This window comes from Bos grunniens, chromosome 7 (assembly GCF_055505025.1).
Source record: "Bos grunniens cultivar Pamir isolate PY7600 chromosome 7, Bosgru_T2T1.0, whole genome shotgun sequence".
Lineage (NCBI taxonomy): Eukaryota > Metazoa > Chordata > Mammalia > Artiodactyla > Bovidae > Bos > Bos grunniens.
In genome coordinates this window covers 30289276-30314411 of record NC_141171.1, presented here as the reverse complement: position 1 = coordinate 30314411, position 25136 = coordinate 30289276, and the positions used below count along the sequence as shown (strand labels likewise).

General features: G+C 40.3%; 1 protein-coding gene across 9 annotated transcripts in view; it reads right to left on the bottom strand.

Moving 5' to 3' along the window:
• Positions 1-24315, bottom strand: part of CEP120 (centrosomal protein 120) — a 170986-nt gene extending 146671 nt beyond the window's left edge. For 6 of the 9 annotated variants that reach the window (XM_086410653.1, XM_086410643.1, XM_086410644.1 and 3 more), the window contains exons 1-2: positions 24057-24315; positions 1178-1299 (exon numbers count right to left, since the gene is read on the bottom strand). The gene's annotated coding sequence lies outside the window, so the exon portion shown is untranslated. The remainder of the gene's footprint in view (positions 1-1177; positions 1300-24056) is intronic. The other 3 variants (XM_086410649.1, XM_086410650.1, XM_086410652.1) reach the window with 1 other exon arrangement.
• Between the last annotated feature and the right edge of the window lie 821 nt (positions 24316-25136).

Genomic DNA, 25136 nt, shown 5'->3' with positions numbered 1-25136 from the left:
CATTTATCAAATATTAAATGGTTGAGACTCAAAGGTCTAGAAGAATTGAAGCTGTTTGAGAATTCAGTCATCATTTTATAGAAAATAACTTGGCTTAAAGTATGATAGCATTTATATAAATCTGTTTCTATATTTTGTTTAACTTCCAAACAATAGCACTCATTTGTTTCAAGTTTTGCATAACAGATTTAACATTTGGTTTCTTTTTCTTCTCTTCTGATTTGCTGGAATTTTGTATGCTGCTAAGTCGCTTCAGTCGTGTCCGACTCTGTGAGACCCCATAGACGGCAGCCCACCAGGCTCCCCTGCCCCTGGGATTCTCCAGGCAAAACACTGGAGTGGGTTGCCATTTCCTTCCCCAATCCATGAAAGTGAAAAGTGAAAGTGAAGTCGCTCAGTCGTGTCCAACTCTTCGCAACCCCATGGACTGCAGCCCACCAGGCTCTTCGTCCAAGGGATTTTCCAGGCAAGAGTACTGGAGTGGGTTGCCATTGCCTTAGCATTGCTCACAAGAACAATTACGTTTCTTTTCCTTGAGATTTTTGAAGATATTTTAACTGTATAAAACATATAGTAGTCTACCATGTGTCATAGAGTGATTTCTAATCTCTCAAACATGGGGAAGAGGACAAGAAGCTGCTTGGTTTTGGAGGAACCCGTTTACATGTAAGGAGACCAGTATTTGCTCTAAATAAAAGTGGAAGAGATGCAGAGAGTTCTGTCGTAACTCAATGAGGCAGAGCAGATCACCTTTCTTTTTCACAGGTAAAGGTAGCCCAGTGACCCAGACAGAGATATGGGGGGCATCGCCCAGTTGCAGAACTCTGCCTGCCGGCAATGCTGCTATGAGTGTAGGTGCAGGCAAAAGCCTGTCTGATTCTAGGGGTGACTAGGTTCAATAACCAAGGATGCCTGGGCAGAAACCAAGAGGTTTTCACATGCTGAGCATCTACCTGTAACTCAGCCTCATTCCTCTGACCCAGAAGATTTCTGACTGGTGTTTGGTCCTGCCTTGCTTCAGCATGTTCTGGGCTGTTCACACACCACACAGCTGGTACTTCGGTTTTCACCCTGACCCTTCCAATTTTAGATTTATTCCTGCTTTCCCAACATCTGACCTCATTCATAATGTTTCCCTTGCTGTTGGCACCCCGACCCCATCATGATCTGTACTCACTCCCTGATGCTGCTGCTTCTGGCTGCTTAGGGAATCACTTCACCTTGACCTGCTCGGCCTTCATCTCCTTGCAGGCTCCTGCAAGCACCTTGCAGTGTATACCCCGATCCTTCCAATGGAACCTAGACAAGTAAACAGGAGACTTTAGGAGACTGTACCCCAAAGATTCTATCATTGGTCACCTCCAGTATCACAAGAAACTATGACACTCAAATTGTCACTGCATTTGTCAGCATCATATGATATTCTGTCCCCAAAAGGAAAATCTCATGTCACTAAATTGCAAGGGGGTATCAAAAGTCTTTTGTAACCCTGAAATTGTGTTGTCTTTAATCAAGGCTTTCAAATCATTGTTTCCAACAATTGAATTCCTAGAAATTACAGATTAAAAAAAAAAAAGATTTTTCTGTTTACTTATATATTGACTTATTTTTATAAATATACCACATACTAATTATAGTGATATAAGACAGTTGACATTTTTATTGCCTTTTCATGAGGTGAGAGAGGGGTCCCACCATCTCCAACCCCTTTTTATTTGTGCAGAATCCCCAGTTTGCAATATCATCTGTTGTAGAAGCCACAGTAGTCAAATGTTTTTCATCTTCATGTTCCTTATACTCAGGCATGTGACCAAGAGTGTTTATCAGAAATTATTCTTGAGAAATGTGGGGACATCTGAAAGTCATTCACATGATTTATCTGGGGGGTTTATCTTAAAAGAGGAAGACAATTTTCCTCATATATCATGTGCATGAGTGTGTGCTAGGTCATGTCCGACTCTTTGCAACCACATGGACTGTAGCCAGCCAGGTGCCTCTGTCCATGGGATTTCCCAGGCAAGAATACTGGAGTGGGTTGCCATGCCTTCCTCCAGGGGATCTTCTTGACTCAGGGATTGAATCCAGGTCTCTTGCATCTCCATGTGCCATCCTCCTTTCCTCATTTCTCCATACTTGTAAAAAGAGTGAAGTTTTAGAATGCTTTGGAGGGATTATAAGGATGTACACAGAAGGAAAAGCCCAACATAACAAAAGATTTGCATGACTAGAAAGCATCCCAGCTGTATCCTCTGTGTATCTAAACACCTCTTTACCCTTTTGCAAGGTAGTAACTACATTTATTTTTGATAGATTCAATTCTGCTAAACATCACTGTAACTTAGGACATCACTGTAACCATCACCAGAAATACAGTGCTTCTGTGGAAACTAGGAAGAAATACTCCTTCTTCAAGACACTTTACTGACATGTAACAGAAAATTGTTATTATTTACCGATTTATATTAGAACAAGACACTTTAATACATTAAGCCTGCCAAACTAATTTCTATACACGATTCCATAACATAAACAGTAAATCTTATATGTCACAGACATGACTATAGTCCCATTCTTGGCTTGTTTTCCAATGGCATGTGGTGTGCTTAGTCACTCAGTCATGTCCAACTCTTTGCTACCCCATAGATTGTAGCCTGCCCAGCTCCTCCGTCCATGGGGATGCTCCAGGAAAGAATACTGAAGTGGGTCGCTATGCCCTTCTCCAGGGGATCTTCCCAACCCATGGATCGAACTGGGGCCTCCTGCATTGCAGACAGATTCTTTACCAGCTGAGCTACCAGGGAAGCCCTTCCAATTTCATGAGAACCCCCAAATGGTAGATCAAGGTTGTTGCTTCCAATTCAGTGAAACCATAATTGTTTCATCTGCTGAAAGAAATATTTGAGCACTAAGACTGTTAAATCAGCAAAGCCCTAAGAAGGAAGGACAAGTAGGTCATTAGGTTTAAGAGTGAGAGGTGCCACTCCCAATACCATGCCCTGATTCTTGGACTCATATATTATTGCTGTCGTGGAAAAGCACCAAGTATCTGTCTCTGGTTCAGAGTACAAACGGCATCTACAGAATAGCGCCCAGAGGAGTTCCCTAAGCTACACAACTGAATATTCAATAGGTATTCTCTTACTCTATAAGGCAAACTATCAAGTGATGTCACGTGGTGCCCTGCAACCCTGAAGGTATCAGTACTGCATTATTTCACTAAAAAGTAAACTTATTAAAAGTAGCATTTTGTGGATAACCAACAAGGACCTACTGTAGAGCACAGGCAGCTCTTGCTCAATATTATGTAGCAACCTAAATGGGAAAAGAATTTTAAAAAGAATTAGATACACCCATATCTATAACTGAATCACTTTGCTGTACAGGTGAAACTACCACAACACTGTTACTAAATTATACTGCAATATAGAAGTTTAAAAGGTAACATTTTGTAAGAGAAGTTGCTAATGAACAAAGTGTTCGTTAAATCCATAGACTGTGTTACTTGCCGATGTATACTAGCCAGGAAAGGCAAATTCAAATCCAAAATAAATATCCTTCCAACGAAAACAAAAACTGTCCCTTCCTGAAACAGTGTACTCTGCCTGACACTAATTGCTTGTCTGGTCCCCTTGGAGCTGCGAACCACATCAGAGGCTCAGATCTAGTTAATGCAAATGTCAAGGTGGACATTCAGTGCTGGGAGTAGGCAGGCCAGCCTTAGTGATGGGAGTCCATGTAGTTAAGCCCAGGCCTAGGTTCTACTTATTTCAATGTGACCACTTAATGTGCTCACCAAGCAAGCACAGAGTGTCTCAGGGCACATCCGATTTTATTGCAAATATTTCATTTATGACAGTAAGTTCATGAGTTGAACCCTAAGGACAGGTGCTCAATCTCTGCTAGGACCTACTAGCTGTTTCTCAAAAGGAGAATTATTAACTAGGCAAAGAGACTGTGCTTATAAGCCAGCACCCTACAGGCCGCTGTTATGATTTGTGTACTGAAATTTTCACAGAATTTAGAGAGAATTCCAATCTGCTATAGAAACTTTGAACCTTGTTGGATTCACCAGGTCATAAAGGAGCAGAGCTGCCTGCAGTACAGCTGGAACTGTCTGCCTTCACAGGTTCTGAGCCCCACTCGAATTTGACAGCTTTGAATCAAAGCTCTACCTTATGTTGCTTCCAAAATCCGATGAAGTCTTTCAAGTGTCATGACTCTCTCTTCAGTGGCAAAGTTGTCCTTCATAGTGACAACAATATTCCTATGTGTTCAGATAAGTGGGAGGCCTATCTAAAGTCAATGCTACCTCTTTTCCTGGGTATTTACAGCGTGGAGTAATAGTGTATTAGACTAGCATGAGGTCCTACAAAATGGTGAGACATTCTGGTTCAAATTGTGGCACAGAGTACAAGAGCTGTTGTAATCCTGAGACAAGGTAAGTATACTACTGCAGAAAGTGAAGATAAACTTCTGAGCTTTTCTGTTTATTGAGAAAGCATTTGTCAGACCAATAGATGCAAACCAAAAACTGCTTTTATTTGCTCCACTAAAGAAACTAAATCTGGATTGGCCACTCCAAGTTGAAAAACAGTTGTTGTTTAGTTGCTGAGTCGTGTCTGACTCTTTGCAACCCATGGACGTGTCAGATTCCTCTGTCCATAGTATTTCCCAGGTAAGAAATACTGGAGAGGATTGCCATTTCCTTCTCCGGGAGATCTTCCCAAACTGTGGATCAAACCTGAGTCTCCTGAATTGGCAGGTGATTCTTTACTGCTGAGCCATCAGGCAAGCCCCTGAAAAAACCGATTCAGTTTACGATAATCAACTAGATGTGAATGTTTATGAAATATTTTGGAGTCCTGAAGGCAATGGCAACCAACTCCAGTACTCTTGCCTGGAAAGTCCCATGGACAGAGGAGCCTGGTAGGCTGCAGTCCATGGGGTCGTGAAGAGTCGGACACGACTGAGCGACTTCACTTTCACTTTTCACTTTCATGCATTGGAGGAAGAAATGGCAACCCACTCCAGTGTTATTGCCTGGAGAATCCCAGGGACAGGGGAGCCTGGTGGGCTGCCATCTATGGGGTCGCACAGAGTCGGACATGACTGAAGTGACTTAGCAGCAGCAGCAGCAACAGGGTATTTCTGCCTAGGCCAAACAAACTATTTTGGAATCTTTTAAGTCTTTGAAGGTAGCATTTAACTTTGTATCTCCACCCCCACCCCTCCCAGCCTCCTCCCACAGATGTGATACTTTCTGAGATACAGCTCTTGATCTACTTTCTGATGGGGATGGAGAGCTCTAAGAGTTTTTTCTCTGAACCTTCCTACCATAATAGCTAGCATGACCGTATAATTTATCATCAAAACCAGTTTACTTTTGATAGTGAAAAGTGAAGTCAAAGTGCTCAGTTGTGTTGTGTTCGACTCTTTGTGACACCATGGACTATCCAGAATATCTCCAGATATTCCAAAAGTATCCAGAATTCTCCAGGCCAGAAGACTGGAGTGGGTAGTTATTCCCTTCTCCAGGGGCTCTTCCCAACCCAGGAATTGAACCCAGGTCTCCCGCATTGCGGGCAGATTCTTTACCAGCTGAGCCATGAGGGAAGCCCCTTGAAAAGGAGTATTATTAATAAATATGCCAGAAAGAGAGATACAGACTGATCCTTTGGGAACCAGGAATCCAGTGTGGGGATTTGGCCATTTGCTGAGGTTATCTGTACTGGTACTACATTTAGAAACCAGGAGAACAACTATCAGGTAGGTTCAGGAACGTACTAGGCCTTGATGAGCTGGATTTGGTTCACGATTTTATTCCAAACCTCAGCGCTTTCAGTCTCCATTCTAACTAGTGAACCACACTGAGAGTCAGCTCCATCTCTTGGAATTAGTGTTAGCTCAGAGCAACATCCAAACGCCCCTGAGAGTCCTAGGTAGTTCTGTTTTCCCAGTGCACCGTTCCTCTGATAAATGAAGATTTTCCTTTGTGGAAAGCTAGAAAGAAAATCATAGAACATATTTATGAAGTATTACAAGATCCCCTTAAATGCATCCTTGCGCTGTTGGTCTGTTGCTAAGTCATGTCTGACTCTTTGCAACCCCATGAACTGCAGCATACCACGCTTCCTTGTCCTTGCCTCTCTCCCGGAGTTTGCTCAAACTCATGTCCATTGAGTCGGTAATGCTATCTAAACATCTCATCCTCTGTTGGCCCCTTCTCCTCCTGCCCTCAATATTTCCCAGCATCAGGGTCTTTTCCAATGAACCAGATCTTTGCACTAGGTGGCCAAAGTATTGGAGCTTCAGCATCAGTCCTTCCAATGAATAAATTCAGGACTGATTTCCTTTAGGATGGACTGGTTGGATCTCCTTGCAGTCCAAGGGACTCTCAAGAGTCTTCTTCAACACCAAAGTTCAAAAGCATCAATTCTTCAGTGTTCAGCCTTCTTTATAGTCCAACTCTCACATCCATACATGACTACTGGAAAAACCATAGCTTTGACTATGTGGACCTTTATCAGCAAAGTGATATTTCTGCTTTTTAATATGTGGTCTAGGTTTGTCATAGCTTTCCTTCCAAGAAGCAAGTGTCTTTTAATTTCATGGATGCAGTCACCATCCACAATAGAGAATAGCAAACCACTCCAGTATTCTTGCTGTGAGAACCCCATGAACAATATGATAAGGCAAAAATGCAACCTGCATCACCTCAAAGTTTTAGGGATGTTTCTGTAGGGACTCAGGTCTGAGAATTAAGTGAAGAACTGTGACTGTTGTGGTAGCTGAACACAGGCCTCTCCCAGTCGAGAGAGGTCCTGTTGTTGTTACAAAAGTCAAATAGGGCCTGGGTGGCTCTTCTCTCGGGATTCTAATTATAGGCCTGGAGACAGTCAGGGTCAGCGGAGGTCAGGCCCATGACTAGGATTTTCCTTGTTTGATAACTTCCTCAGGTAAGACCATTACAGAGTCTTCAAGTAAGGCAGTGACAGATTTATCCCCAGAGGGAGAAGATACCTTTGAGACATTCGATTCCTTCCAAATATCCCTATTCCTATTCTTACCAATCAACTCTTTTTCAATAACTGCTCTAGGTTGAACATAGGATTTATTGACCACACCAGGAGTGGGAAAGGGGATGATATGCTAATGAAAAGTATCCTGGGACTAACAGCCAAGACACGGAAACAACCAAAATGTCCATCAACAGACGGAATGGATAAAGAGAATGTAGTACCTGTATATGATGAAATATACTCAGCCATAAAAAAGAACAAAATAATGCCAGTTGCAGCAACATGAATGGACCTGAAGATCGTCACACCAAGTGAAAGAGAGTCAGAAAAGAGAAAGACAAAGTTGAAAAGGGAAAGACAAATACTGTATGGTATCACTTATGTGTGGAATCTAAATTACGACACAAGTGAATTTATCTTTGAGACAGAATCGCAGACATGGAGGACAGACTTGTGGTTGCCAGAGGGGATCGGGGTGGGAGAGGGATGGATTGGGAGTTTTGGATTCAAAGATGTAAACTATTACACACAGAATGGATAAACAGCAGGGTTCTACTGTATAGCACAGGGAATTATAATGGTTCAATATTCTGTGATAATCCATAATGGTAAAGAATACAGAAAAAATGTGTCTATATGTACAACTAAATCACTTTGATGTACAGCAGAAATTAACACTATAAACCAACTATATGTCAATGAAATAAATTTTAAAAAAGAAAAGAAAACTGTGCTGGGACAAGAGACATCAAATATCCAGGAGAAACTAGATGTATAATCACTTTAGCCATGCTTGTTAGGTTATTTTATTAGCCATGAGGTTGCTCCAAGTCCTTTTTTCAATAGATATTTCATTCTAGATGATAATTTGATTAAATCTTAATGAATAAGCTGACAGACTACCATGCCTTAATATTAGCTAAAATATTGTCTTTATGTCCAGACATGCCCGATAAACAATCCCAGATTCATTGCATTCTGTCAAAGTTTCCCTGTACCCACTCATCTTACCAACTTCTTATCAGTCAGCATTCTTAGTACCAACTGATTCCTAACAGCGAGTGTTGGGCCATCTGGATTCCCACTAAGTAACTGTTTACTTCCTAGGATGGTGTATTCGGAAGCATCTAGAAGATCTGATGGATGCTCAGTAGAATCTGATACCAATGTCAGATCACCACAAAGACAGCATAAAAGCTCTCCCCGGGTACATTTTGGACATCTAATTAATCATGTGTTCTAATGAGCTATAGCTTATACAAAAAATTTACACTAAGCATTTGCTTTCTGCATAATGAGCACATAGTATCGGTCCTTCAAATGGCGAGCACTGTGTATTTTCCAGAGCTAATATATTTAAGTCTTTCATCACCCAGAATAAATTAGTGATTCCAAGCTGTGGAACAAGAGAATAAAAACCAATCCCAACAGAATGGTAAATGTGACCAAAAAGTATCATTTTCATGCTTTGGAGACAGAGATTAGGACCAATGTTCTGGCTCTAGGACAGAATTTTGTCTCATCAATAAATGAAAAGTCAGATTGGGTGAACTATATAGCAGCTTCTAGCTCCAGGATTCTATGAGTTTATAAAACATTAGCTTGGAAAAACACCTGAATAATTAAATATCCCTCAGTGTTAGAGAAGGATAGGTGCTTACAAAATTTAGGGTGTATTGTTTGTTTTTGTTTTTCCTGCTCACAAGAGTGGTGAGCTGAGGGGAAACGTTCTGCACAATGCTTTAGCAGAAAGAAATCAGTATAGATAGAGTTCAGGAAACCCCTCGACCGAGTCTGGAAGATCCTGAGAAGAAGATTGACAAGAGCGTGAGCATGCTGAGGTTGAGAGAACCACCCACATGGACACTGCAGGTTTTTAGCTTGGGTGTGATGCTGTGGACTTTCTTCTTTTTGCCACAGATTACACCCCTTACACACGACTGAGCAACTTCACCTTCACTTTTCACTTTCATGCATTGGAGAAGGAAATGGCAACCCACTCCAGTGTTCTTGCCTGGAGAATCCCAGGGCTGGGGGAGCCTGGTGGGCTGCCGTCTATGGGGTCGCACAGAGTCGGACACGACTGAAGCGACTTAGCAGCAGCAGCAACACCCCTTACATGCCAACATGGATTTCACACCTGCCCCACTATGGAACTCTGCCATTTCCAACCAGGTACACATTTCCTATGGGGCTACAGGAAGTTTGTGAAAACTTTGTGAAAATAAATGTGACTCATGTCCCACACATTGCACTCCTAAAAATTAAATGATGCTTCGTATTACTACTTTGAAAAGTCTTCTAAGAGTTATTTATATTACCTATCTTTGTACCTTTGATGCCAAATAATGGTTGCCTTCTTTTGGAAGTAAGTTTTATTAGACACTTCAGTTCAGTCGCTCAGTCGTGTCTGACTCTTTGCAACCCCATGAATCGCAGCACGTCAGGCCTCCCTGTCCATCACCATCTCCCAGAGTTCACTCAAACTCATGTCCATAAAGTCGGTGATGCCATCCAGCCATATCATTCCCTGTTGTCCCCTTTTCCTCCTGCCCTCAATCCCTCCCAGCATCAGAGTCTTTTCCAATGAGTCAACTCTTCACATGAGGTGGCCAAAGTACTGGAGTTTCAGCTTTAGCATCATTCCTTCCAAAGAACAGTAAATGGTCTCAAAAAATTTAATTTTAAAAAGAAGCTGAAAGAAAATAAATATTTAGAAGCAAATGTCTTATAACTACTCTCGTAATTCAGAGGCAGACACGGTTCATCTTCTACCATGCTTGCTGGTTTTCTGTATATGACTCAGATTTGATTAATGATGATGAAAAACAATACTGTGAGATCAGGAAGGTGGCACCCGTGGTAAAAAGAACCCACCTGCCAATGCAGGAGACATAAAAGACGTTGAGTTTTTATCCCTGGGTTGGAAAGATCCCCTGGAGGAGAGCATGGCAACCCACTCCAGTAGCCTTGCCTGGAGGCTCCCATGGACAGAGAAGCCTGGTGGGCTACAGTCCTTGTGGTCATAAAGAGTTGGACACAACTGAAGCCATTTAACAAGCATGCAAGGTCAGGAAAGCATAATTTATCCTTTGAAAGTTATTTTTATTGAATCCTTCAAAACTACTGAAATTACACTTAAAGTTCTGTGATTTGATGCACCTTTATTTTGAATCCAGTTAAACTTTGGGCTTTGATCTTTAACTGTGAATTACTCAATGTAGGCCTCAGCATGTTTCGTTTTGTAAGAAATTATTGTACTCCACTCTGGAATGAATTTCCCCAGGGCTGCTTTAATGGTCTGTGCTTTAATGCATGATAGTTAAAAATTTTTCCAATTTGATCAATTCCTTTTAAATTTGAATGAGATTCTGCTTCTCCTCGTGTACTCAAATAATGCTATTGACAGGCAATCAGTAGGGCATACACTGAGGAGATTTTGGAGTTGTAGAGACTCTCAGTCACTTCTTTGACTAAAGATGCTCCTGACTGGTGACGATACTGGTTAGTCTCTAGCTGTAGAACAGAGTGAAATCCGGAAGTCCACAGAGGCTCACTCTTAGCCTGGGGCGCCTTGGCACCATCTTCTAACCGGCAGAATTAACTGTCAGCTGACAGTTATTTTCATCTCTGAACTATATCCAGGTTTCTGCTGTCTTGTTTTCTCTTTCAATTTCCTTAAGTTGGAATTGTTTTATTTGCTACTACTTCCTAGCTTAGGTTGAATTTCAAGCGAAGGACATTACTGCAAGAGTTATAAGAAGAGAAAATCAATAACATACGGATTGCCAGTGAAAATATTATGAGTAACTTCTGATACCTCTTTGTATTTAAGGCTCATTGTTTTATCTTCCCCATTTATGGCTTTATGAGTTTTTATAATGAAATTGTTGTGATTGAAATAAAGACTTAGAAGGAAAAGTATCATGTCTACACAAGTTTGTAAATTCTTAAATGGTAAGCTTTTATTTTTTAATCTTTCATCATGGACATAAAAAGGATGATTTTCCTTCTAGGCTTTTCAATAAGAAAAAATTTGACCATTTTCTTGTTCAAATTTATAATAAAATGGTCATGTTCAGCCTGATGTAAGTTAAAGATATTTGCTGTCCACTAAAATCTTCACTCAATTTTAGCACATTGAAAAATAAATTTTTTGTATAGTATGATGTATTTATTTTAGATCTGATATTTCTTTCAAACTTTGACCATGAAAGAAAAGATTTAGCACACCTATGAGAAATGTTTTAAATTTTAGGAAAATCACAGAGATCCCGGTCAACCTTTGAGCATTTTGGGGCTTAAGAAAATGTATTTCACTCTCTGACAGAAAGTGGGGTGGAAGAAGGTTGAGATGCAAGAGTCTGCAGGGCTTGGTAGTCTCCTGGAGAAATATGACTCTGAGGCTCTCCAAACTGCAAATTCAGGGACATTGATCCTGACTTTACCTTTGGGAAGGTTGATTGAGAAAAGAGCCAGAATCTTGCTGTCGTCTTCAATAAAGAATCACTTATGATACTTTGGTTGTGGGCAACAGAAGTGACTTTAGTTACTGAAATGAAAAAAAGTAATTCACTAGAGGAATCACTGATATTTCCAAGATCCAGGAAATACCAAAGACGCAGACTTCAGAAAGGACAGGAACCAGAACAGCTTTAGTGATCCAAGTGCTCACTGAAATCCAGACCAAGGAATGAAATAGCACCAGTTATTTTCCTTCTCTTCATTTCTTCTTTTGAGATTCAAGTTTGAGTTAGAGAGAGGACAATTTATCTAGCTAGGTTCCTAGATCTGGGTGGGCAAGACTCTGATGGACAAACTGCTATGGTTTTATTCATGGGGGATGTGGAGAGATTGGAAAAGAAAACTAAGAGGCTATTACCAGAAGAAAGCCAGGAAAAACCGACAGCTAAACCTTAAAGGCAGTATTTTTCTCATAATCATTGTCCCAGTACCCTCCTTTCTCCACAACCCTATGCTGTTGACACGGTCTTCAGCCCTCCCTTCCCTTTCTTATTCTTGAGAAAGAACTGAAAAACTCTAGTTCAGCTTTGAGAGCATTAAGTGCATTAAAGAGCCCTTTGTTGGTTAGGCTTTGCCTTGGGGTTTGGTTCTAGAACAGGCTCTGCCTTGTTCTTGAGGACTTCTTGTTTCTGAGATTCCCGTTCTAGGGACCAGGCCTTATCTTATTTCCTGGATCTGGGTTGACCCAGGCCCCTGCTAAGTTTCTTGCCATGCCCTCATCCCCACAACAGGCTTGGCTGCTTTGCTTCGCTTCCAGTGGATCCCTGGTACCCTGTTCCCTGATATCAGACTCCTCTGGGGCTCCCTATTTGATTGCTTCTGGATTTCCAAGCACCATACTTCTTCCATCAGAATAATTTTGATATTCCTGGTGGGGTCCTAATGATGCCAATTGACTGTCTGCCAAATTTTCTCTCTTTTTCGATTAAGAATCATCTCCTCATATAGTTCTGGCTCATCCGGTATTCCCTTTTAATTCTACCTTTTAAGTTTATTTTAGTAAATATTGAATAGATCCAACACTTTAATGATAACATATGTAAGGTTTTAAAAAATACCAAATAATTTCCAATGTACTCCCCACCCAGTTTAAGAGACAGGATGCAGCGTCGTTCTCTCTTAAGGTAAATCTTTGTTCAGCTGTTAGCATGAGTTCATTTCCCCTCTAAAGTCAGGGAAACTGTGTTAGAAATTCAGCTCTAATAGTGCCTGTGTGACCTTAAACTGGAGCTTTAATTTACCAGTCAATAAATAGAAATGTATGTCCTTCATTCAAATGCTCTCAGTGAGTATCTAGCACTCTGACCCCTCTTCTTACACCTGCTCCACATAGCTGTAACCAACCTCCATAAGCCCACTTGTCCTGCAGCAGGATGCTCACTGATACTTTAATCAGAGATCATTAAATCCTTTTCAGTTGAATACAAGATGTGCCTTAGAGCAGAGCCCAACAGAGACCTGGGCTCTATGACCATGGGAAAGAAGGCTGCACAAAGAGCCACACTATTTGAGAATTCATTATCAATACCCCTAAGTTACAAGATTACATAAGAAACTAAAGGTATCATTAGTTGTTGTTGTTCAGTCACTAAGTCATGTCTGACTCTTTGCGACCCCACGGACTACAGCATGCCAGGCTTCCCTGTCCTTCACCATCTCCCGGAGTTTGCTCAAATTCAAGTCCTTTGAGTCGATGATGCCACCCAACCATCTCATCCTTTGTCACCCCCTTCTCCTCTTGCCCTCAATCTTTCCCAGCATCAGGGTCTTTTCAAATGAGTCCATTCTTCGCATCAGGTGGCCAAAGTATTGGAGCTTCAGCATCAGTCCTTCCAATGAATATTCAGGGTTGATTTCCTTCAGGATTGACTGATTTTGTCTCCTTGCTATCCAAGGGACTCTCAAGAGTCTGAGTGAGTGCAAGTCACTCAGTTGTGTCCAACTTTTTGCAACCCCATGGACTATACTGTCCATGGAATTCTTCTCCAGGTCAGAATACTGGAATGGGTAGCCTATCCCTTCTCCAGGGGATCTTCCTGACCCAGGAATCAAACCGGGGTCTCTTGCATTGCAAGCAGATTCTCTACCAACTGAGCTATGAGGGAAGCCCAAAAGTCGAGAGTCTCCTCCAATACAATTCGAAAGCATCAATTCTTTAGTGCTCTGCCTTCTTTTTGGTCCAACTCTCACATTTGTACATGACTACTGGAAAAACCATAGCTTTGACTATACAGACCTTTGTCAGCAAAGTGATGTCTCTGCCTTTTAATATGCTTTCTACATTTGCGATAGGTTTTCTTCCAAAGAGCAAATGTCTTTTAATTTCATGGCTGTAGTCACTGTCCATAGATTTTGGAGCCCAAGAAAATAAAATCTATCACTGTTTCCATTGTTTCCCCATCTATTTGCCATGAAGTGATGGGACCAGATGCCATGTCAGTGTTTTGAATGTTGAGTTTTAAGCCAGCTTTTTCACTCATATAGGAAATTATTCTTGCCTAACCTGACCACTTAAACATCCATCCCATTTGAATATCCCTCCTGTTTAACATCAGTGTTTATTCCAGCCTTCCAAATCATTTTCCCTGTGAGTCAGTGTTTCCTTGAGTATATGTCTCAGTTATAGAATTAATTATGCCAGATGGTTATTATTTAAATGTATCCCTTCACATTAGACAGAGCTCCTCAAATGCAGGGATCTTCCTTGCTTTTCTTATCTTTTTATCTCTCTGTATCTAGCACCTTGATCACTCTTAGTAGGTACTCAATAAATGTGTGTTTCATGAAAGGTGTAGAGGCAGAGTCCAGCTTTGCTAGTCTTTAACATAACTTTGATCTAAAAATAACATTTAAGTAGTATGCGTGCAAAGAACCTAGCTCTAAGATTGCTGCTCTGATACTTGAAAAGAACCAAGAATCAAATTTGCACACACAATTCATGGAAACATATAATGGTGCCAAATTGCCTTTTTATATATAAATGTTAAGGCCCTCAGACTATATTCCAAACTTCTACTTTACTAATATTCTACATTAACTACTCCCCAATTCAGATTCTCTGCTTCAGGCTGACCTTGTCTGTTATTGAGTGGGCAGGGAGAATATTTTATATTCAGCCTGAAGCAGTGACCAGGAACTGTTAATGGGCACACTGACTCTACCCCTCAACTCACAGCCCATATTCCCCATCCCCAGGGTCCTAAGTATCACATTAAGAGTGTAGGAAAGCTCTGTAAATGTTGACAGACAGAATCACACCCATAACTTAGTTAATTTCAGCTTAAATGGATATGTCCAAGTGAACTGCCACCCACATCTGAAATTCCCTGATTTTTCTAGTACCAGGTGCTTTTTTTTTTTTTTTCCTTAAAAGAAACTCCATTCTGCTGGCCATAGAAATTATTCAAAATTTCAACAGTTGTGACATTGTCTTGCAAAGATCATTAGGGATCTTTTAAAATTCAACTTAGGAAAAAGTCTGTAAATATGTAAAATGTTGTATCTGATTAGGGAAAACAACAGAATTTAACAAACCAGATTCTAAGGAGGACATAATAAGCACTTTAACGGTTACTGTGTGTGGGTTGATGCTGCAGTGGCTGAACAGCTCAGACTATTGAAAGAGCAGTGTTTCTGTGCGTGGGTAGTAGGCGGGAAGGGATGTCCTATATGCAGGCAGCTAAGTGGCAAACATTTGTGATTGCAACGCAGAGGAAAACATTGGTAAAGCTTATGAGCATAAAACAAGTACACAGAGACTTTCTTGTCAGCCTGCATGCATTACAGCAAGGGTCAGTAACCTAGAGTGCATGGTCTAATTCTGGCTCACTTAAGAGTTTTAAAAATCCTTGGTGGAGCTTTCACCAGCTCAAACCAGATCTGACCGGACATATGTTGGCACTTTGAATTAATGTAACTTTCCTTTTTCCTAACCAACACTGTACCACTCAACTTCATTCGGTTTCCTGAATTTAGAATTCAACTGGGGTTGGCTTTGTATGGCTATGAAGTAGCTGATATTTTGATGAATAAATTCCAAAATTTATCATTCTTAAAATATGAATTTCTAAACTTTCTAAGGCTTTTTTTTTTCTTTTTTCTATTATAAGTTCTTGGGAGTTTAAAGGCCTTAAGAAAGTGAAACTTACTTTTTTGGGAGGTGGGGAGGATAAAATCTCATTCAAAAGCAAATTGAAATCTGGGAGTCATTTTTATTTTATTTTTTGGGGGGAGTAATGTTTAAATGAGAATAATTACAAATTAAGTGTAGTAGACAAAAGAACAATCTGAAAATGGAACAGCCGCCACATAAGCAATATCAATCAAATAACAACTTTTAAATATAAAATGGGCCTGAAAACATATGATGGGGGTGGGAAAGAAGAGCATTTGCCAGTTGGAATACTCTGGGGAAAAAACAGGGCTCTAGGGAAAAAGACAATACAGTTGACCCTTGAACAAAGGGAAGGGGTTGGTTCAGGGCACCAACCCTCAGTGCAGTTATATGCAGTCAAGAATCTACATGTAATTTATAGTCAGCCCTCCCCACATATGTGGTTTCCACATCCAAGCTTCCACATCTGTGAATTCAACCAACTTTAGTTCCTTTAGTATTTACTGTTGAAAAAAAATTTCATACAAGTGGACCTGAGCAGTTCAAATTTGTGTTGTTCAAGAGTCAATTGTTACGAAAAGGACTCTCTGGCAGGCCATTCAACTCAGTCACAAAAGCAACAGGAACCATCACTTTCAGAGTCTGAACTCAGGAGTTCTGGAAAGGTTTGTCTGCAACCAGATCCTCACCCACCTTTGGTATTTCCATCCCTTAAAATGCATTCTAGAGAGATCTTGGGAGCAAGAGTGTTAGATTGTGTCCAAAAAGTTCTCTGATACAAACTACAAATATTCCTGACATGCTAAAGCAGTATATTATTATTAATGCTGAGTCATTTCATCAAAGGAATGGAAATTCTGCAAGAATGAAGAGGAGGGAGATAGTTTTGGAATAGATACCACTGACCTGGGAGTATGAGAGCGCAAGACTGGTGCTGAAACAATGGGAAGGATTCTGAACTTAAAACAGGGAAATGAGGATGGTGGGAGTTAGAGAAGTGTGAAAAGACATTTAAATTTCATTTTTTCCTAGGATAAGACTATTTTAGTTCTAGCTTTCTAAAGTTAGCGCAGGGATGATGCTTTATAGTATCTGGTAGTTTCTTTAAACACCTGATAAAATTTAAGGTGTAAAGAACACAAGCTTTAGAATCATAATCTAGGTTTAAACACTCTGCTTCAGGCAAGTTAAACTCTCTGAAGCTAACTGGGGCTAGCAATACGTCTAGTGAACGTATGTGGATGGCCTTCCTGGCATTCAGTTCTCTTTTCCCTTTTCCTAAGAAAATTCCCCTATTTCCGCAGTTTGGGAAGGATTAAACACAATTCTAATAGTTGGCTTTGATGACGACAAACTAATCATTTCATCAATGTAGGCTAGGGTTGCTTAGAGAGACTTCAGGGGGTGGAGATGAGGCTTCTGGGATACATGCTAACTCTTCTAAGACGTCTGCAATAGTAAGAGACTCTCACTACTCTTACATATGGTGTGATGTGCTGATATGAGTCGTGGAATGACTGCAGCCATTTTGCTGCCATAAGGGAAGCCAGCTGAAAAGGATTTTTTTTTTTTGAAAAGGATTTGATCCACAAAAGAGGGCAAAGCTGAGAGAACTGAAGAGAAATTCAGCCAGAGCACTGTTGAAACTGTACCCGAAGACTCACCTACTACTGGATATTATAGTTATACAAGCCAGTACATTCCTTTTATTACTTAAGCTAGGTTTTGATTACATGTTCTATTATTTGCCACCAAAAGATTGCTAACCAATACATGGATCTGATAGGTCTTTTGTGAGGACTGTGGCCTAGCATAGTGCTGGGTATATAAATATTAAACTAACACCTCTCTACTAGTTTATTTTTTTAAATTAACAAATATATGGTGAACATCCAGAATGTCATGTATTACATGACACAAAGTTCTAGGATTATGAAGATAAATAAGACTGGGTCCGTGCTCTTAAGGAGTTTATGAACAATTAAGTGGTATATACTAGTCTTTCAATAATATTTGGATGTCACTAGAAAAGTGTAAGTAATCAGAAACTGTGTCCTTTCATCTAGGATACAAAGTTAGGTTACCTAGAAATTAATTTGTGAATACAGAAATATTGACTAAAAAGTTAGGTTATCTGAATATATTGACTATAGTAAGGTAATCTAATCATTTCTTTATAAACAGATAAATAGCATACAATGTTAACTAGGCACCCCACTCCAGTACCCTTGCCTGGAAAATCCCATGGATGGAGGAGCCTGGTGGGCTGCAGTCCATGGGGTCACTAAGAGTCGGACACGACTGAATGACTTCACTTTTCACTTTCGTGCATTGGAGAAGGAAATGGCAACCCACTCCAGTGTTCTTGCCTGGAGAATCCCAGGGATGGGGAACCTGGTGGGCTGATACGAGTCGGACACAACTGAAACGACTTAGCAGCAGCAGCAGCAACTAGGTTTTAGCTATGCTTTTCACTTCTTTACAAATATCAATAACTTTTAGGGTTCCTTTTGGTATCATTAAAAAATATAAGCATTCTTCTGTAACTCAGAAAGTAATCTAGTAAGTATAGCACAATTTCTAGTATGTCTCATTTAAGTATAAATTTATTATAGTTCAGAAGAACTTGTAGATCTTTCATAAATGCAGAAGCATTTTTTTCCTAGGATTTCCAGCTGGACTTCTGTTGCTACTGCTGCTAGTATTTTCTGAGTGGGAGAGTGCTATTTTTAGAGCCAGAGTACAGTTGCTATTATAAGCTTTCTTAAGAGTAGTAATACTTAGCAGTGACCATTACTTAAAATTTGGTTGGCTTCTGAAGTGATTTAAATTTGCTTCTTGATAGTTTGGGGAACAATACATGGTATATGATTATGATTCTTCTTTAAGTTATTCTTACACTAGCATCACATCGAATTGGGTATTATAATAATTTTATGCAGTATAACTTTGCAAAGTTGATCATAGTAATTTTCCTTTGCTATATCACTCTTTGCAAAGGGGAGCACCTACTCTAAGTGGGCGGATTATTCTCAAAAGTGAGTTAAAATGTACCAATAAAATGTTTAAAATTGATTAATGATATGGCAACTGGACTGGTTTCAAAAATAACAAGTGCTGGACACAAGCTATGTCTAAAATCATTTTCCCTATTATTTCAAGGCAATCCATTTCAGCCAAAGAATGTACTACTCTCTTTAGCAATCTCAAATGTTGGCCTATTTAATTAAAATTTCAATGAGGAGTTTCAATGAGTAGTATCTGATTTCACTTTCACAGTCAGAAGTCAATCAATAAGGCGTGCACGCACTCAAAATAGTTTCTCTTCAAGGTAGGAAATAAATTCATGTCATGCTCCCTAAGGAAGCAATATATATTTTCTACAAATTATGATTAAAAGAAAAGAAGATAAGGCAGCAAGAAGCAAACATTTTATTACCACCTGATGTGTCATTCAATCTATTGTTGATGAACGACAAAGTGTTGTTTGCTTGTCCAGCAGTTTGAGCTAAACTTCCTTTTGAATTTGCTGATTGATTGACTGACAGTACAGTTGCTATCCAAGTTTCACCGATTTTTCATAATCGATAATTAAATGTTGGATATTTTAAAACTTTGTTTTATATTAAAAGTATGAAGCAGAGAGGTAAATACCAAGACAAGACAAGCTGGCCAGCACCTATTACAAAGGAAAGACCTTTGTTCCCTGTTTCAATGTTGGTTGGTTTTTGTCTCTTTTCTCATTCGCACTGTATCAGCTTGAAGTCAATTCCAAAGATGAATGGTTCTTTCTCCTCCTCTTCCTCATCGTCATATTAAATCCTTGTCTGCTCATGCAGAATTCAAGTAATTCAAGGACTTCTGGGACTGAGTCAGTCCTTGTGTATTTATGATTAAAAGTGAAGGTCACTTCCAGATAGGATAAGATGGTGTTGACCTGTTTTTCTCACTCCTCCCTGCTAAGTACAAATATAAACCCTAGAAATGGTGCATGAGACAACTGAAAGAGACATGTGAAATGTGTTTAGAAGAAAGCAAGGTGGTTTGTGACCCTAAGATTGTAGAAATAATATAACTGTAGGAACAATAGAATCCCACTACCCAACAAAGGAGAGCCATCCAGACCCAGGATACCCTGATTTTCAACCTAGCAATAGTAGGCAGCTCAGTGGGCTCATTCATTTCCCAGACTTGCTCTGACAACACCACATTAGCCTGACACCACCAGCAAGTGAGATGTATTGGGAACACTGCTAGGAATAGGTGACCAGAGGAGGTAGCCTCCTCCTTTGCTGGGCTTGAGATGCCCATTTTCCATCAAAAGGTATTAAGGCAGGCAGGCAGAGCTAGCAGGAGAGACCCAGGACGGTAGCACGGTCTGGGAAGTCTCTTTGTCCTCTCCTTCCTCCCCTCTGCAGGGGAGCAGGTGGGGGTGGGAAAGGGCAGGAGTGATACTTCTCTTTAGACGATAGATGAAAGAAGAACAACAAATTTTATGAGGGCCATATTATCCTGATGCTAAAACCAGACAAAGATAGCACCAAAAAGCAAGCAAACAACAAATGTACAGACCTATATTTCTCAGGAACATAAATCCTCTACAAAAATCTGCAACAAAATATGGGAAACCAACAATATGTTAAAAAAATTATACCATGATCAAGTGGCTCTTATTCCAGGTATGCAAGCTTAGTTAAACCTGCAAAGCTCAATCAAGGCAATCTACTGTTTATCACCAACATTCATAATGGCATGTCAATTAATGCAGAAAAGCATTTGGTTACAAAATCTAATACCCTGTTTATGATTAAAACTCTCAGCAAATTAGGAGTAGACGATAATTAACACAACCTGATAGAGAGCATCTACAAAAACCCTACATCTCATACCATAGTTAATGATAGAAGGCTAAGATCAAGGTTGGGGCTTCCCTGCTGGTACAGGGAACACAGCGGTAAAGGATCTGCCGGCCGATGCAAGAGACGCGAGTTCCGTCTCTGGGTGGGGAAGATCCCCTGAAGGAAGAAATGGCAATTCACTCCAGTATTCTCGCCTGGAAAAACCCATAAGCAGAAGAGCTCTGTGGGCTACAGTCCATGGGGTCACAAAGAGTCAGACACGACTGAGCACAGCACTAAGATCAAGGTAAGAAGGTCGACTCTCACCATTTTAATCAACATATTGCTGGAAGTTTTTTTTTTCCCCCTAAGTTATTGCCGCTGTAATAGGCAAAAAAATATAGTTTGTAAAAGAAAACAATCTGTAATGTCAGGTGAAATGATTGTCTACACAGAAAATAATAAGAAGTCTACAAAATATAACCCCACAAATTCCTAGCACTAGAAAAAGAGTTCAACAAGATGATTCAAGATCAATACAGAAAAACCAATCACATTTCTATATACAAAAATGAACATGCAGAAGTCACAATTTAGAACACAATACCATTTATAATTTCTCCAAAGAAAATACTTAGATGCATACTTAAAGGCATGTCTAGACTTTATATGCTGAAAATTATAAAACACTGATGCTGGGAAATCAAAGCAAAACTAACTGAAAGGAGGCAAATACCATATTTATAGATTGAAAGACTCAACTGAGTACAGATGTCAATCCTCCTCAAATTCATATACAGGCTAAGTACAATTTGTACCAAAATTCCAGCAAGAATTTTTGTAGTCATAGACAAGCTCATTTTAAAATTCATACAGAAAATCATAGGCCCTAGAATAGCTTAAAATCACTACAAAAAATAATAAAGTGGGAAGAATTACTCCACTTGGTATTAAGTCTTTTTACATAGTCACAGTAATGAAGAATATGGTATTGGCAGAGGGATACACAATAAGTAATAAGTACTTTTTGAATAAGTAAAGCAAAAAAAAAAAAAAAAGCTCAAACTTAATACCTATATAAAAATCAACTCAAAAAGAATCATGGCTTATGTGTAAAATGTGAAACTGCACATCAGTCAATCAATTTTTGGCTGTGTCCCGCAGCTTGTGGGATCTTAGTTCCCTGACCAGGGACTGAGCCCTGGGCCACAGCAGTGAAATCGTGGAGTCCTAACCACTGGACCTGGTAGCTTAGTTGGTAAAGAGACGGCCTGCTGTACAGGAGACCCAGGTTTGATCCCTGGGTTGGGAAGATCCTCTGGAGTAGGAAATGGCAAACTTCTCTAGTATTCTTGCCTGGAGAATTCCATGGACAGAAGCGCCTGGCAAGTCCATGGAATCACAAAGAGTCAGACATGACTGAGCCACTAACAACCACTGGACCACCAAGGAATCTTCTAAATCCCAATCCTCTTATAGAAGAAAACAGCAAAAAGAATCTTTAGGATCTCAAGGCAGGAAAAGACTTCTCAGACATGACACCAAAGCATTTTCCATATAAGGAAAACTGATAAATTGAACTTCATCAAAATTTTAAAGTTTGCTCAGAGAAAGATCCGGCGAAGAAAATGAGAAGACAAGGGAGAGACGGGGAGAAAATGTCTGCAAAATGCTTATTTGACAAAAGACTGGTATCTTTAATATATAAAGAACCCTCAAAATTCAATACTGAGACTTCCCTGGTCTTCCTGTGGCTAAGAGTCCGTGCTTTCAGTGCAGGGGGCCTGGGTTCAATCCCTGATCAGGGAACTAGATCCCACATGTTGCAACTAAGAGTTCATATGCTCCAACTAAAACATGCCTCATGCCGCAGTGAAGATTGAAGATCCTGTATGCCCCAACTAAGATCTAGTGCCGCCAAATAAATACTTTAAAAAAAAAAACCCTCAATAGTGAAATACCAAACAACCCAGTTAGAAAGTAGACAAAAGACACGGACAGTTATGTGATCAAACAAGTATATAGATGGCAAGTAGTCACATGAAAAGATATTTAACATCATTGGCTTTGGGGGAAACGCACATTAAAACGATAGAGAGATACCACTACACACCTCTCAGAAGGGCTAAAATTTAAAAAACTAGGAACAGTACCAAATGTGGGTGAGAATTAGAGTATGAATCACCCATACTGATGGAAATGTAAAATATTTCAGCCACTCTGGGAAACAGCTTGTCAGTTTCTTAAAAAACTAAACATCTAATTATTGATATCATACGACCTAACAGTTGTATTCCTGGGCATTTATCCCAGAAAAATGAAGACTCACAATCATACAAAAACCTGTACTTAATGTTCACAGTAGCCTTATTCATAATAGCTACAAACTGGAATCAAACCAAGTGTCCTTCAATACATAAGCGGTTACATAAACTGTGGTAAATATTATATGGTACATAGTACTACTTTGGAGAAGGCAATGGCACCCCGCTCTAGTACTCTTGCCTGGAAAATCCCACGGATGGAGGAGCCTGGTAGGCTGCAGTCCATGGGGTCGCTAAGAGTCGGACACGACTGAGCGACTTCACTTTCATGCATTGGAGAAGGAAATGGCAACCCACTCCAGTGTTCTTGCCTGGAGAATCCCAGGGGTGGGGGAGCCTGGTGGGCTGCCATCTATAGGGTTGCACGACTTAGCAGTACTACTTAGCAACAAAAAGAAATGGACTATTCAGTTAAAGTTAAATAAGTAGTAGAAGGAGAAGAAGGAGGAGTACAAGTAGTGGAAAAAACAGGAGACATCCGTGAAGTAGAAGAAAAAGGATGGAAAAAAAAAAAAAGCATTAATGAAAAACCACTTTCTGAGGAAGAACCATGGTCCGGCACAGCAATTGCTGGCCCGGAGAAGGAAAAGGAAAAAAAAAGAGAGTTAATGACTACTATTGGAAGGAGCCATTCTTTCAAAGACTTCATAATTGAATCACCTGGATATATCATGCGTGAGATTCAGTCAGAAATATACCAGAGATGCTCTCTAAAATAATCAGCGGGAGGTTGGATGAAACAAAACAATTTATCATCAATAGCATTTCATATCTACTTGTGCCTTGACGTCAACTCTGTTAATTTTATTATGTCACCATTTCTTAGAATATCTGCTATACAAATACAAATACTTTCTTTGTATTAAAAAAAAAAATGGACTATTGACAGATGCAACAACTTGAACGAAACACCAAGAAATTAGGCTGAGCAAAAAAAAGCCCGTCCTGGTGGATCCTTCCCTGCAGTGAGGGAAGGACTTGGCGGCTCCCTTTCCTGAGATCTCAGAAGTGGCCTGTGATGGAAAAGTCCAGTACTGGTCAGCCTACGGGCCTGTAAAGAGGAAAGAGAGGACCCGGAACCAGCTGTCCTGACCAACTAGAGAATAGCAGGCAGCAGCAGGGTGGACTGGACGGGCCTGTTGAAAATAAGCCTCAAGAATGTGAGCAACTATGCTGCTCAGATTCCTTTTCACTGCCTGGAGTATGACAACCTGGGTCTGAAGGGCCAGCAAGTTACCTTAGAAGTCACTCGAGCGTCTCCTTGGAAACCACATGTCTTTAATCCTGCTGTGACGCAAGAGGCAGTTCAGGACCCCCGGCTTTTCCTTGCTGAGAGCCTGGGAACGAGTGACGTCCTGCTCTGGCCCGCTCAGACTCCTTTCTGTGGACTGCTGCCGCTGGGCACTCACACCTGTGAGGACTTTCCAGGGCGTGAACCCCGTACAGGCCAGAGGGGGCCTGTTAACTGGCGGTACTAGAAAGATCTCCACGCTTTCCTTTCCTATTTAAATCACCTCTTTTCTTCAGGTGAAGACCTTTGATGATTGAAAGGGGAGGAGAAAAGTGTTAAAGAGAAACATATGCTATTCTATTATATAATATTCTTGAAGAGACTTCTAGCCTTTAGTCTCAATAAATAACTCTAGATCCTCTACTTTTCTAGTGGGACATTGAAACTTGTCAATGTAGAACCTGAAGTTTACTCACCCAAGTTCAAAAGGCACTTAAAAAAAAATTTAGAAATTACAGTGAGCAGCCTTTTCCCAAGCTCACTGACATCTCATACTTTTGGGGTTTATCCCTGCAATGCATTAAACTACTCCAAATCCTTGGAAGAAGGAGGTCATTGATAATTTCTCATCCAGTGGAAAAACTGAAACGTATGGTACTTATAGTACTTGGAGAAGGAAATGGCAACCCACTCCAGTGTTCTTCCATGGAAAATCCCATGGACAGAGGAACTTGGAGGGCTACAGTCTATGGGGTCGCAAAGTGTCAGACACGATTTAGCAAGTAAACAACATAGTATTTAGAAAAACCTTTATCCTAACCTATGTTCCTTCATCAAAGGACAAGATAATGAGCAAGCCTGGTTCATTTGCTAATCAAAACAGCTGTGAGCCTTAGTGATGACTGTAGCACCTCCTCCCCTTTCCACACACATGTGTGCCTGTTGCCCATCTCAGTAGTCTTGAGTTTCTTTATTGGAGGGGGCTGTAGGGAAGGCCTCTGTGAATTGTTTAGTGGGTAATTCTGCTGTTCTGCTGTTGTTTTTTAGTCATTTATTTGTCTCTGACTCTTTGCCACGCCAAGTACT